The 13876-nt window shown below is 53.2% G+C and overlaps 1 protein-coding gene across 3 annotated transcripts in view; it reads left to right on the forward strand.

Moving 5' to 3' along the window:
* Zmiz1 (zinc finger MIZ-type containing 1) overlaps window positions 1-13876 on the forward strand; it is a 200199-nt gene that overhangs the window by 33915 nt on the left and 152408 nt on the right. For all 3 annotated transcript variants that reach the window (XM_060390700.1, XM_060390698.1, XM_060390699.1), the window contains exon 2: window positions 10022-10141. The gene's annotated coding sequence lies outside the window, so the exon portion shown is untranslated. The remainder of the gene's footprint in view (window positions 1-10021; window positions 10142-13876) is intronic.

The following is a 13876-nucleotide window of genomic DNA, read 5'->3' on the forward strand; positions in this document are numbered from 1 at the left end:
TTTCTTGATCGGTCAGGCGTGTTACCATCGGCACGTGGGCTGTTGTGGACGTCTCCATGGTGTGTATGAGAGCAATGTGGTCAGGTCTGGAGGCCCCAGTACGAGCCATGTCCCTACCGTGCCGATTGGCAGGACACTCAGTAGGAGCAGCCTGTGCTCTGGCCACTGGGCAGCCACAGGAGCACCTAGAATGCATTCGTGTTCGCAGCAAGGCCAAAAGCCTGAGCCCACAGGACAGAGGAATAGTGGCTGGACCCACTGTCCCACTGTGGGGAGGGAGGTGCGGCAGAAGGACTGTGTAAGGAGGAAGCTTGGAGCAGGGCGGGGGTGGAGGCCAGAGAGGAAGGCACCAGACAGTCGTGAAATGATGTAGCCGGCATCTCGTCACAGTGCTGACCCAACCTAGCACCCACAGCATCAGAGGAGTCTTTGGATGAAGCTCAGAGCTCTAGGGAGCAGGGCAAAGCTGAGAAGAGCTGGAGCTAGCAAGCTTTTCCCTGGGGGCAGACACAGAGAGTCCTTCCCTGAGGCCTCGGGGACTGTCTGGTGTTCACTGTCTGATGAACAGGTCTTCACTGTCGTCTTTCTGTCTGCCTGCCTGTCTGCCTGCCTGGCTGTCTCTGCCCTCCTCATGCGTCTGAGCGGCAGAAATGGTGCTCCATCACCACGCATCCACTCTCAGGCTGGCGGTGACACCAGCGGCCCATTCAGAGACCTATTCATTCTGCCGCCGGGGCACCGGGCCCGGTTTTAATCATATGTGCTCTACCACGAGCTACAGATGGCTGTATTATTAATAGTCATAATTAATCAGCATCCACGAGATCTTTTCCCCAGAAGCAGATCCTCAGCTTGAGCAGCCCCGGAGGCTGCCCATCCTCACTTTACTAACGGGAAGTGATGTGAGCCAAGGGAGGGGACTCCCCCTGGGTGGAATTGACTGTGGGTCCCTGCTTAAATGCCTGGTCTCGTGATAACCCACAGTGCTCCTGTTGAGGAATGGACTGTCTGTCTCCCCTCCCCCAGTCTCATGTGCCCATAGGATACTAGTCACGAGTAGACACTGTCAATGCTAGGACTGGAGGCCAGTGCCCAAGCTGTGAATGCACGCCAAGGCTTGGCTGAACATGGAGGCGAAGAGGTTAGAGCAAGGAGGGCTAGCGGCTAGCAGAGTAAGAGGGTCTAGCCTGGGTGCAGGTGGGGAGGCCGTCCTGGAGTGGGGGATGCCGAATGCCAGCACCCTCCCTCTTTCCTGCCCCCAGCTGCTGGCCCTTCATCCTGAGTGCCAAGTCCAGCAATGGTGATTTAAACAGCTGCGGCAAGTGGCTTTCTGATTTATGGGGCTGTTGTGAGCAGTGCCACCCACCCAGCACAGCGGCAGTCAGGGCTCCTCACCCGCTCCTGGGGAGGGCTGCCTGCCACCTGCTCTCTTTGCTGTCTCCCCGTCCTGGCCGCCTCCAGAACTACTGCGTGTGAGTGTATACCCCTGTGTCCTGACCCATGTCTGAGACCATGGGCTGTGTGTACCAGAAGCTGCTCACATCCCTGCTCTTGGTTCAAGCACTCGTGAACATGCTGTGCCGTACAGATGTACCTGTCAGCCCCAGAGCAGCAGTGGCCCTGTGGGACAATCGTCTGCTCATCAACCTGTATACATGCCTGTGTTTGACAAGTTTACATACACACATGTGCATACAGCCGCTGACTAACCTTGTGCTATTCACCCTAACCAGTCTATGTGTACTCAGACATGGGATGTACAAGGAGGATGTGTATTCATGCATGTGTGTGTACACACACACACACACACACACACACACACAAAATGTGCAGTGTGTTCCAGGCATCTGGCCTGATCCTAGGTTCATGGATAAAGCCTTCTGCCCTTATCATTAGGTGAGAATGGCCATGCCAGGAACCCTGCATGCAGTAGGGAGCTAGCCTCACTTTTCCCTGGAGCTCTTTATCCATCTTTCTTTTCCCCACTCCTCATCACCACCCCCAGACTCCCATGCAGTCTGTTTCTCCCCTACTATGTCTACCAACTATGAGCCAGGCCGTAGGAAAAGCATTGTGTCACAGAAGCTCATTCCCAAAGCAGGCAGATGAGGGCACCAACCTATGTTCTGTCAGAACCACGTGGCTGAGGGCAAATCCTTTTACCTCTCCATCCTGTTTTTTCCTGTTTGCTAATGGCTTTAAGGGCGGACATTTTGGAGTTAGGTTCACAGAGAGGTTGCCAGCTAGCTAGGTAAGTCAGGCTCCTTCCCAGTCACATGTGGGAAAAATGACTCTCACCAGCTGCCAAAAGGTACTTGTCACTTGGTTCTATTTGCGGTGCTAGGGATGGAACACAGGGCCTCACCATGCAAAACAAGCACTCTTTCTTGAAGCAGAATCTTAATAACTTGCCCAGACTGATCTCAGCCTTGAAATCCCTGCCTCGGCCTCCTGAGTGCTAGGGTTGCAGCCCTGAACCAGCAGGCCCAACTTCACAGGGTCATTTTGAGGACCAGGTGGACAAAGGGCTCAGAGAAGAAGGTGGAAGGATGGGTGTGATGATGCCCACAGCGTGTGTCAAAGCTCCGAGCATGGACAGCGATGAGGAGTCGATGGGGCACTAGTGACTGATGGAGGCCTGGACCGATATTTTCAAACAGCGACTCTGATCTGGATCTCAGACAATGAGTTCCTCTTTAACTCCATACAGGTCTCTGTGGAACTTGGAGTCTGCCCTTCATGCTGCAGCAGCAGTCTCTCCCTCTCTTTCTCCCTCTATCTTTTTTCCTCCATGAAATGGAGCAAGGATAGGTGATGCACGGTCACATACAGTGAACGCTTAAGGCAGACCTATCACTCTCTTTAGTGACGTGTTGCTGCTGTACGGGTGGCCCTGAATCTGGAAAGGTGAAGAGTGCGTGCTGAATGGCATTGCACCAGGGTATGATGCCTCTTTGTAAGGGTCTGTGTATGCTTCTCGACTAACTGTCTGCTAGAATCAACCATGTGGCATCCAGTTCTTTTCAGGGTGGCACACTGAGAATGAGGCTGTTGTTTCTGGTCTTTGCTGGTTACAAGGGAACTGACATTTGGCACCACATAGCTTCCCTACTTGAGACCTGAGGTCACCTTTACCTGCTACCTTTGGTCCACAGGGCAGTTGGATACAAGCCCTGAAAAGAAGCCTGAGGAGGTTGGGAGCAGATCACCTCCCTTCTCAGCCCAGTGAGAGCTGAGGCTTTAAACCAACCCAGCAAGCTGGCAGCCCTGGACTTAGAGCTGTGGGATTCAAACAGAGCCCTGTGACCAGTGGGTCCCTGGTGGTGCCAGCTTCCTGGCAGCTGCAAGAGTGCAGAGAAGTAGACAAAATTCCTAGTAGAAATGCTAGGCACCCAGGGCAATTCAGGTAGACCTCAAAGAGACATAGGCAGGGCTGCAGGCACTTGGCACTGAGATAGAAGACAGGCTGGAATGCATGCAGACCTTGAAAGACTGGAAGGATCAGGCTAGTTGGAGAGGGCAGTATGATAGAAGGGTGTGGGTGTGAGGACAAAGGTTTGGAATGGTTCTCTGCAAAAGGCAAACCCTCTCCTATTTGACATCAGGGGTGTGCTGGCTCAGATGGTCTTGCCTCTTGCTGAACAGAGGCCATGGGGTAAAGCAGATGGCCAGTAGGGGCGGGGGCGGGGGTGCCCTCAGGCCAGAGCCAAGCCAAGCCAAGTGGCCCACATAGGCCAGAGTCAAAGACCTTGGCACAAGCACTTGAGCTCTCAACTTGAAAGTTAATGATTCATTTGTGGCCAATTTCTGTTGGCATTTGCCTGGAAATTCCCAAGCCTGCCCCTTCCTTTGGCTCGGGAACTCCAAGAATACAGTCTCATTACTTTTACTGAGAGCATCTCACCCACTCTCTGGGGACTAGCTTTTAAACTCGCCATGAGACCTGTGCAGGTTCTCCGTTAGGAAGAACCGGTTCTGGGTGGTGGGCTGGGAACTGGGGTGGGCAGTATTAAGTGTAACAAACTTAGAAGTGCACTGTGACCTGTGTGCCAAGGACTGATGAAAGGAACCCTGTTTGCATTTAGCTCAGAACAGATGTGACCAGAATCCAGTCTCAGGGTAATGTGTAAAGTGTGCAGCAGTCACAGCTGGAGAGCGCAGGACTTGGCTGGGTAGAGAACACACTGTCATATGCAAAGGCCCAGGGGGCATGACGGTCCAGGAGGGCTGAGTAAGTATGGTATGACTCGGGTACAGAGACTCCTGTGAACACAGCAAAGAGAGAAGAACAAGGGAGTTTGAGAGTGGCAAGGGCTAGCAACAGGAAGTCAGCGCTAGGACCAGCTGTGTTTGTTTTGGGTTATGGGGTCATTTGCCCATTTGAATCTTGATTTTGCTGGTCAGCAAGACTTTCTAGATAGCCTGCTCCCACGTTCTGCCCAGGGCCCTGCACCTGTATGAAAGCTGGATTAGAGAGAAGAGGGCATATGTAACAGCACAGGTGAGTGGTGATAGGGATAGACAGGAGCCTTGAGACATTGGCAAGAGCACAAGTGAGGGAGGGGCCTAAGCATGATGTCACTGTGAGTCTTAGAGTGAACAAAGCAGTGTTGGTTGGACTCAACCTCAGGAATTCCATGTTCCTGGCAGGCTGCAGACAGCCACCCTGGAGGTCACCCCTGTCTCATGGGAACCATGTGGCTTTCCCCAGTCTAAATGTGTATCTCATTGTGTGTACAAGTCGAGCCCAGGAAGGCAAAGTTGATGGCATAGCGGTGTCTGGATTCAGGGTCCTACCTCTGCATTAGCTCGTATGTACCCATACCCCTAACTCCATAGGATCCTGCACCCTGAAGAATATTCCCTGAATCCCAAGCCACTCTTCCTGAATGAAGGTCCAAGCATCCGAGAAAGAGACCCTTTTCCGCTCCCCTGCTTTGCAGACTGAAATTCTCCTGGTGATGTCTTGACAGTCCCTGGTGTGATCGTAAACATCTCCTCTCCATAAAACATCTCCCTGAGACGGCAGCTTGCTCTGACAAGGGTGTGATCCACTCTTGGCAGGGCCTCTGCTGCAAGCAACAGCCCTGAAAAACATTCAGGAAGACCAATGTGTGCTGGGCATCTCGAGCGAGGCTGGGCAGGGTTAGGCTGAGCAGCCCAGCTGGGCCTGGGATCCTCACATGGCCTCTGGCTGTGCCTGGTCCCTTCACTGTGAGGTGGGGCAGTGTCAGGTGTCTGCTGGCTCCCACAGCCTTGGTGTCTGGGGCCTTGGCACGGTTAGGCAGCAGTGGGGAGCCTGTCTCCCAAGGGTAGTATTGCCAAGCCTGTCTGTGGCTGAAGGCAGCAGGGCCTTGGACCTACAGCCTTAGGCCTGCGTCACACTGGCTTAGGTGTCCTGAATCAGAGCCAGGAAATGGATCTGCCATACCGTTGTGGTGGGGCTGCTGGCCCGAGCAGCTGGGGCAAACCTCCTGCCTGTGCATACTGAGGATGATACTCACTCTCTTATACCTTCTGTTCCTTAGCCAGCAGCTGTCACTCAAGCAGGTCAGCCCTTAGCTGGTCTATCCCCTTCACGCTATTCCCCACTATCCTCAGGGCAATTTTCCCATCTAAGAATTTCCCCGGAGTTACTTCAGTGACAGCCTCCTCCAGCCACGGCTCTCCCCTCTTCTCTGCATCACCTCCCCATGGGCCTCTAGTCACACTTTCTTTCTGGCTTCCCCACCACTGCTCATTAGCCCCTGAGGGCCTTGAGGCTTGTTTGTTTGTGCATCCTGCAGGCCTGATATATAGTAGGTGCCCAATAAAAGCAGGCTGGATTTAATTAAGAGGCTCCTGAAGGCGGTGCTGGAGTCTCCCTTTGTTAAGGATGTAGGGAAGAGCGGAGGGCTGTACATTTGCAATTGCAAAGCCTCACTTCCTCGTCCCCACATCCCCCTACCCCAAGGTGCCTGCTGGGGCTGGGGCCAGCCTGCTGCTGGCCTCTCTCCAGCCACTGCCTTCCTTGCTGGCAGGAGCAGCTCCCAGGGCTGCCCAAGTGATCACTCCAGAAAACACCCCAGTGGAAACTGCATGAATGATTGATAAGGGCTGAGAGCTGTTTAATATTTTCCTCCTGTTTAATGGCTATCAATAATTTAATACGCTCTCTGTATGTTTTTAAGAAATAGCACCCATTTTGCCGTCTCCGGTTTAGCGGGCTAAATGATTTAAGTGTTGGAAGTGTGCTCAGAGGAGCGAGGTGGAGGGAGTCAGAAATCTGGAGTCTGGAGGGGGTGGTAATGAGGACCACCACGGCATCTTGGTCTGGCTGTGTGTGTGTGTGTGTGCGTGTGTGTCTGTGTGTGTGTGTGTGTGTGTGTGTGTGTGTGTGTGTGTGTGTTGGGGAGCTGTGTAAAAGGGCCAATGCCTTTCTGCTAAGAGCAAGATAATTGCTTTTCTGGAGCCTCACTGAGTACCAGCCGAACAGCTGTTGCTCCCCCAATCCTGCCCCATGCTATGCTAAGCATGTGGCTCTGGAGGTTTAGGGCCTGGGAAGGAGCTGAGCTGGTACCACCACTGTAGGATGAATCCCCCAAACTTACCCCTCCCGCTTCCTGAAACTTTCAAATCATTGTTAATGAACGATGTGTTCAGGCCACTGCCCTGGAGGGCTGGTATCCTCCAGAGGGGCTTGGGGAGGTGGAGAGGGATATTCAAAGTTGATAGTCCCTGGGCCCAGAAGGGCCCAGAAGGGCCCGGAAGGTCACCTACCAGTGGCCCCCGTCTTTCTAGATGCCGATCATCTGGGAGGTCTTGTTAACAATTTAAATTTCTGGGCTGTCTTCCAGACCCACATTCTCTCCGGGGAGAGGACAGGACACTGTGGGCTCAGCAATCATCTGAGTGATTTGGTCCTCAGGGAGGTTTGAGAAATCCAAGTCCAGCTTGCTTCTGATCTACCTGTGACCTCACAGGGCCCGCCCTCTGCTTGCACACCTTTAGGAATGGTGTACTCACCCCTCCTACATATACAAACAGATGCCTTTCCAGCTGGTCTTGTATAGCTGTCTTCTCTCCTACAGGATAGACCTCCTCCTTCGGGGTACCTGGTGTCCTTCCCTCACCCAGCCTGGCCTTCCATTGGCTCACCTATGACTCTCTGCTCCGCAGGGGCTTCCTTTCCTAGCAAAGATTGTCTGGGGCAGGGCGTAGGTGTTGTGGGCTGTGTGGAGCAAGGTAGCTGCAGATCAGGGATAGTTGCTGGCACAGTGGAGACAGAGAGTGACTCGAGACTCAGAGTCACCTTGATCCATTGGGGCTCACGCCTTCCGCTGAAGGGGGAAAACAGAGCTATCAAAGATGGCTGAATTAGCTTGCCTTTCAAGTGGGTGGGAGCTAAGGTGTTAGTGGTCATACATCTGTTTAGGACAAAGCTGGAACTGGGAAGATGAATGCAAGAGGTCCACAGAGTTGTATGTGCCTAGACCCTAAAGTTGGGGCTCAGCTGAGACCCTGTTACCCCCCAGAAGGTGGGAAGGCTACTGTGCAGGCTGGGACTGAAGGGCTACCCTGAAGGATCGAAGAGAAGTCAAAGTCCTGGTGTGGTCCCACGCTTCTTCCTTTGCCTGTCGAGGCTCTGTGGTTTTAGTTTAATAGATAATTATGGGAGAATGGCATACATTTGTGGTGTCATCTACAGTAAGAGAAGCCCTTAAACCTCCTCACTGTGGAAACCTCTTTGCACCCCCAAGTTCAGCCTCACCTTCGGTCTTTACTGGAGATGAAGATGACAGTGAAGGAATGTTGTCTTGTCTGATGCTGGCCTATGAACTGTGTTACCGCAGAATCACTGTGGGGTCTCTGCCCTGGGGGAAGAGGAGGTCCAGTGGTCCTCTGCTTAAAGAGCCTTTGGAGTCAGAAGAAAAAGACTCATCCCTGCCTGAGATAGGCTCTGTCACTGCCCACCCAGAACTGTGTCAGCATATATGGGCCTGGAAAAGGTTGGGAGGGAGGTCCAGAAAGGCTTCCTGGAGGAGGCATCGCTTGGCATGTTGGGAAGGGGCAGGCCATCCAGGTGCAGAGTGAGGCAGCTGTGGAGAGCAGCAAGGTGGGTCAGCAGGACCCTCCAGGGAAGGGCGAGACCTGTCATTCAGGCTGGGGCCTCGGGACTGTCTTCATCTGCTATGGAAGTGTTACAACTGCTTAGAAAAGTCCTGCCCTACTTGTGTAGCTGGGTAATTGTCTCAAGCAAACATGCTTGTGTAGCCACTGCGCCACCACGAAGCACAACATCCCACACTCCCTACAGGGCTGTGGACTCCTCTCAGACACCACTCCCGACATGCAAAGGGTTATGACTCGTGTAGAATGCTCTTAGTTAGCCCGTCCACTTTGAAAGGAGCGGCCTGGAGGGGGGAAGAAGGCACGGTCTGCTCGAGGCCCCTCTTACTAGTCTGGGAGTCCCTTAGGCCAAGTGACTCCTCCAGCACCCTGAGGTAGAGCAGTGGGCTGGGCTGCTGGCTGTGGAATACTTCTCCCTCTGGCAAAGTGGAATGCTTTCTTCTGAGGTCCTACGGCTTTCAGAGAGTCAAGGTCAGAAGGTAGACCTCCTGTAGCTGGGTCTCTTCACGCCAGTGAAATGCCAGTTTCACTGAATCTTGTTTCCTCAAAGCAAGCTTGAAGGCTTGCGCAGGATCGCAGGTGAAGAGCCAGCATGCCTGTGATACAGCCCCAAGTCCCCTTTTTCTTCTTTACCTTGGTCAAAGAGGTCTCCAAGTGTGTTTGCTTTCACGTCTGGCTTTCAGATCAGCACTCTGTCGGTGGGATTTCGGTGTGTTGCTGGTATAGTTAGGGGTCACATCCTCTCCATACTTTGAGGGAGCACACGTGATGCACTGATTTGCCCATTCTGTGCCTGTGTTTATGTGGAAAGTGCTCACTCTGGGGCTCTTGAGCCTGGCACTGATGAACCACACTGGACCAATGTGAGCATCGCTGCAGAAATGGACTTGCTGGGCCGCAGGCTAGCCCACCATACTGCTGTTTCCTCACCCTCCTCTAAAATGGAGATACTAGTGTGCTCCAGCCGCAGTGATTTGGGTTCAGAAGGGAATTTAAGAAAGGCCTGCCACTGTAGATGAGCTTGCTGGCGTCTTTGCTCATTGACAGCTGTGGAGATGCTAAAGAGGCTCCAAGCTGCACTGCCCTCTCTGAGCCTCAGAGGCTGGCAGCCTCCAGGCTGGAGGATGTCTGGCTGGCAGGCTTGGCAGTTTGTCCTGAGAAAGCTTTCTCTCCTCTGGCACTTTTTTCCAGCCCTACGGGCTTCCCATCTTCCATAGCTGATCTTCAACATTTAGCCCTCTGGATACACACACATCCGTCACAACCTCTACCATGTTCTGGAGACAGACAGTAGGAAGCCTTTGAGGATGCTCTGGAGGCCTTCTAACTGAAGGCTCATGGGATCTGACCCACAGGTTCACCCTCACTGTACCAGGATTGCTGTCCTCATTGCTCACCTCCTCCCACCTCTTCTCCATCCAACACCAAATGGTCCCAGGGGCCCTTGATAAGAATGTCAGAAAAGGTACACTGAGGCCTTGGAAATCTGGGAGAGACTTGGTCAATACGCAGCAAACCTGCAGAGAACAGAGGCGGGTGGTCAGAGAGAGCCTCCTAGAAGGCCCTAGCATGGGCTCCTAGGCCACTTGGACTTGGAAAGATAGAGAGACCCAGCTGGAGGCTAGGAGGCCTGCTGAGGGGGTGTAGTGATGGTATGCTAGCTCTCTATAGGCTATAGCAGCCACTGAGATTGATTTTAGGGTCTCAAGTATGAATTTGAGGACCCTGTGCCTTTGCTAAGAGGAACTACAGCCCCCAGTTTCCATAGAGCTCCCCTTGGGCTTGTGGCTGCATTTTCCATGGATGGTTTGAGGGACCTAGGCAGGCTGGACCTAGGGTTCAGCTAGGGGTCTCAGGACTTGCCTGTAGGCCCGAACCCAGAGCTCACTGTCCACTCTGCTTTCTCTTGCAGGACCTGTGACCACTCTTCTCAGACACCATAGAACCTACTCACCACCTTCTTCCCCGCAGCCTGCCTTCCCCAGCACTGCAACAGCCTTGAGTTGCGATCCGCTGGCAGAAGCTTTGGCAGGTGAGTAGACGGGCCAGCTGCATTGGTACTGAGACTCTGCCACGGAGGGGTGGGCAGGTAGCCACCTGAAATAGGCAATATGACCTGAGCTGGGTGGGGAAATGGCTCATTTCCCGGTTTCTATTTTGTTCCTGGGCTCCCAAGCCAGAAAGAAGAGGGTATGGGTCTAGCCTGGGTGTTGGACACATGCTTTTATTCTGCTGTTGGTGCCCTGTGTAGGCTTAGTAGCTCTCTCCCTCCTGCTAAAGGGTTTGCCTTCTGAGCTGGTTCATGGAGATCATAACAGTAGTCATAGTAACAGTAATGTCCTCTGCTCCTGTAGGCACTTGACTGTGTGCTGGCACCATGCCAAGCATTTTCCCTCCAAAACTGCCCTTGAGAAAGTGGCTGTCACCATCACCATTGTACAGATGAGGAAACTGAGCCTTGGGCAGGAAGTAACTTGTCCAAGACCACACCTGGGAAAACTTGGCTTCAAGTTCAGATCTGTGCACCCTTGAGTCCTGCCCTGGTCCCCCATTCTGTGGCACCTTTTTGATGGTGGGGCTGAGTGTCCTCAGAAGAGGCAACTCAGTGCAAAAGGAGAAGGCTTCTGCAAAGTGACAGTGGCTGCTGGTTTCTATGATCTAGCGTTCTCTGATCCGGTTCCCTCTAGGAATTGGACATTTCACATTGGACGGGGTAAGTGGGGCCTAGAGAGGATAGGCTACACAGACAGGAAATGACAGGGCCAGGATTGGTATTGATTAACCACACTGAACCCAAGCCACCCTTTCTGCTGCGATTGCTCCCTGGACTAAGAATGGCATCTATAGTAGGGCAGAAAGCCTAGAATTGAACCCTGGGACGTAAGTGGTGGTTGAGCTGGCCTGAAGAAAGAGAGAAGTTACTATGTTTATTTAGAGGGGAAACAGGAAAACTAAGCAGAGGGACACAGCTCCCATAGAGAGAGTCCTAGGGAAACAAAGTTAACTCACAGCTATTTGGGCCTACATCCGAGGGCCTGTGAGAATCTGTCAGAACCAAGAGCAGCCGTAATCATTGGCAGGGCCCAGTGAAAAATAAAAATCAAAACCTGTTGTTCACAAATTATCAAGGACTTCAAGATGGTGATGGCACAGTGAGATCCTTTAAAGCTTGAGGACCAATGTGCCAAAGGGGGGCCCACAAAGTCAGGCCTGCGTAGAAGTGGAATGTCATGGAAGCAAGCAAGCAGGTGCCCACCGCTTAAAGTCATAATAGGCCTCCTGACCCTGCATGAGGCCGCCTGGCCTCTGAGCCTCATCCACTCCCACAGCAGGAGGCTCTGTGATGTCAGAGTCCATCTTCTCTCAAGCAGCTGGACTTGGGCTGCATTAGAGGTTGTAGGAACTCTCTTGGTTATGCTGTTACAGCCTTCCCTAGAGTCGGGGCTCCCCAATCCCATTCCCCCTAAAACTGGCAGCTTGGGTTTTGTTTTTTTGTTTTGTTTTGTTTTCCAAGTGCACCAGACCAGGCAGTATGTGTGACAAGGGACAGAGAGAAGGGAAGATGCAGCAGCAGCATCCAAGATCCAGGGAAGTCCAGAGCTTTCAGCTTGCAGAGCCTCCAGGCTGGACTTCCCCCACCCCATCCCCCTGCCTGTTTCTGTCAACTTGTTCTTGTGGCTTGGATGCCTGCAGCCTTCTGTACCCCAGTGCTTCAACCAGGTGCCATTTCTGTGGTTCTCTGAAGTGGGCAGAGTGCTCACACAGCTCATTAGCTCTCCTAAAAGGCATTATTTCTATTGGCTGGGTACCAAAATATAGGCTGTGAGACCTAAACCCACTCCAAGCTTTTGGGCTGCGGTGGGATCCAGCCAGGCCATGAGATGGGTGATGGCCGTAGAGGGCCCTACCTGAATCTGCCCTAGAGACGGACTTTTTCCTCTTTTTAAATTTAACTTCAACCCCTGGTACTAGAGAGACCCTGGTTCCTAGGCTGCTGAAGATGACCTGGCAGGTCCTGGAGGTTTGGCCCACCAGAGTAAAAGCAGCCATCAGGCCTGCACATTCAGAAGGGCTACGGCTCAGCCCACACAAAGCTTGAGCAAGCCACTCACAGGACAGAGGAGAGTTGCTTCTAACCATCACAGCTGGAAAGGGCAGATGTAGAGGAGAGGGCGTCCTTCTGTGACTGGAATGTATAAAAGCACACCCTATGGATGCACTGAATATCACATGGTTAGCAATGGGGACTCAGGGCTTAGGCTTTGGGGTCTCTCTGGCTCTATTTCTCCATTTTATAAATTTCCTCATTCTAGTGTCAATGCCTCTTTGAGCCCCATCTTATCATCTGCAGGTGAGGGACTTGTCCACTGGTCACTATGCCTCTAGCAGGGCCTGTGGAAGGGAGGTGGGCAGCAGGTTGGGGTGTGTGACATGGTTGACCCTAGCTGTGTGGACCCACACAGGGGCAGTTCCTAGAGGCTGGCTTGCCAGTGGAGCCACAGAGAAGACATAGTGGGAAAGGGTTGGGGAGATCCAGGTTCCTGAGGAGGTGATGCCCTGCATGTTCCGTGGGCAGCCACATGACAAGAGCCACACTCTTGCCCCACCAGCCCCCACAGGCTCCAGGGTATGATGTCATGCCTCCGTCCTGGCAATCACCTGTAGTCTGTGCACTTCTTGGGTTGAGCACAGTGTGGGCTGCCTGAAAAGGCCTTGGGTGCCAAAGCCAGCACGCAGAAGGCTGGCTGGGCCCAGCCTGAGGTCATGCAGAACTGGACTTCCAGGGCTGCCTGTGGCATGCCTGTCAGTCTTCAGTCCAGCTGAGAATGCATGCCCCAGCCCCTGCCCGGAATTTGTGGCCTCCAGGCCACCCCTCCACCAGCAGACTCTGCAGCCTGTCCTGCCCCACCCCCATCACTACTCAGCCTGGAGCTGGATATAGCCTACAGCCTGCTGCTCATTCCTGACCCTGTGGGGTCAACAGGGTGTGGCTGCCTTTCCACCAGACCTGCTGTGTGACCTAGGATAAGTCCCGGCCCTTCTCTGAAGCTGTTCCTTAGCCCATACAAACAGAAGGTGAAGTTCCTAAAAGCAACAACAATGCAGGGAAAGCTGAATTTGTCCTGTTGTACAGATGAGGAAGCTCACAGCACAGAGAGGCTAGGAAATCTCCCCAGAGCCACACAGCCATTGCTGGAGCTGGGATCAAGCCTAGTTTCCTAGAAACCGTATGTTCTCCCTGCTGTCAGACTGGCTGTCACAGTCACTGGTACCCATGTTGAGCCCTCATGCTAAACGGGAATGGTGGTGAGGGTGAGCATGAGTCTAAAGCAGCAGTCACAGAACTGTGATGCACAGGTACCGAACTGTCCAGTCAGGGAGGATGAAGAACAAGGAAGTAGCCAAGGAACGTGCCTTGAGGATGGCAGGGAGCAGTGCAGTGTTCTTCATGGGTCTGCTTGGGGTGTCTATGTGTCCTGAGAGCCTCACAACCAGTCAGGAAGATCTATCTACTCAGCCACAGCTGGAAGCAGGTGCTTCCGCAGCTCCTGAGGCCTCCAGAGCCCTGCACCCAGTTGGCCTGGCATCTTCCTTCTGTAAGAGCTGCTTTCTGGGAACTTGGGTCCAGCCTCAGCCTCCATACTGGAGATAAGAGCCAGAGTCTTGGTTTCCAGGCTGGAGGAACAAGAATGGGGCTGGCTTACTGCTGTAGCCAGACACTTGGCCCCACTAGGTCTTGAAGCCCCCAGTACCTTTTCTGGGAGGG

This window comes from Meriones unguiculatus, chromosome 9 (genome assembly GCF_030254825.1).
Source record: "Meriones unguiculatus strain TT.TT164.6M chromosome 9, Bangor_MerUng_6.1, whole genome shotgun sequence".
Lineage (NCBI taxonomy): Eukaryota > Metazoa > Chordata > Mammalia > Rodentia > Muridae > Meriones > Meriones unguiculatus.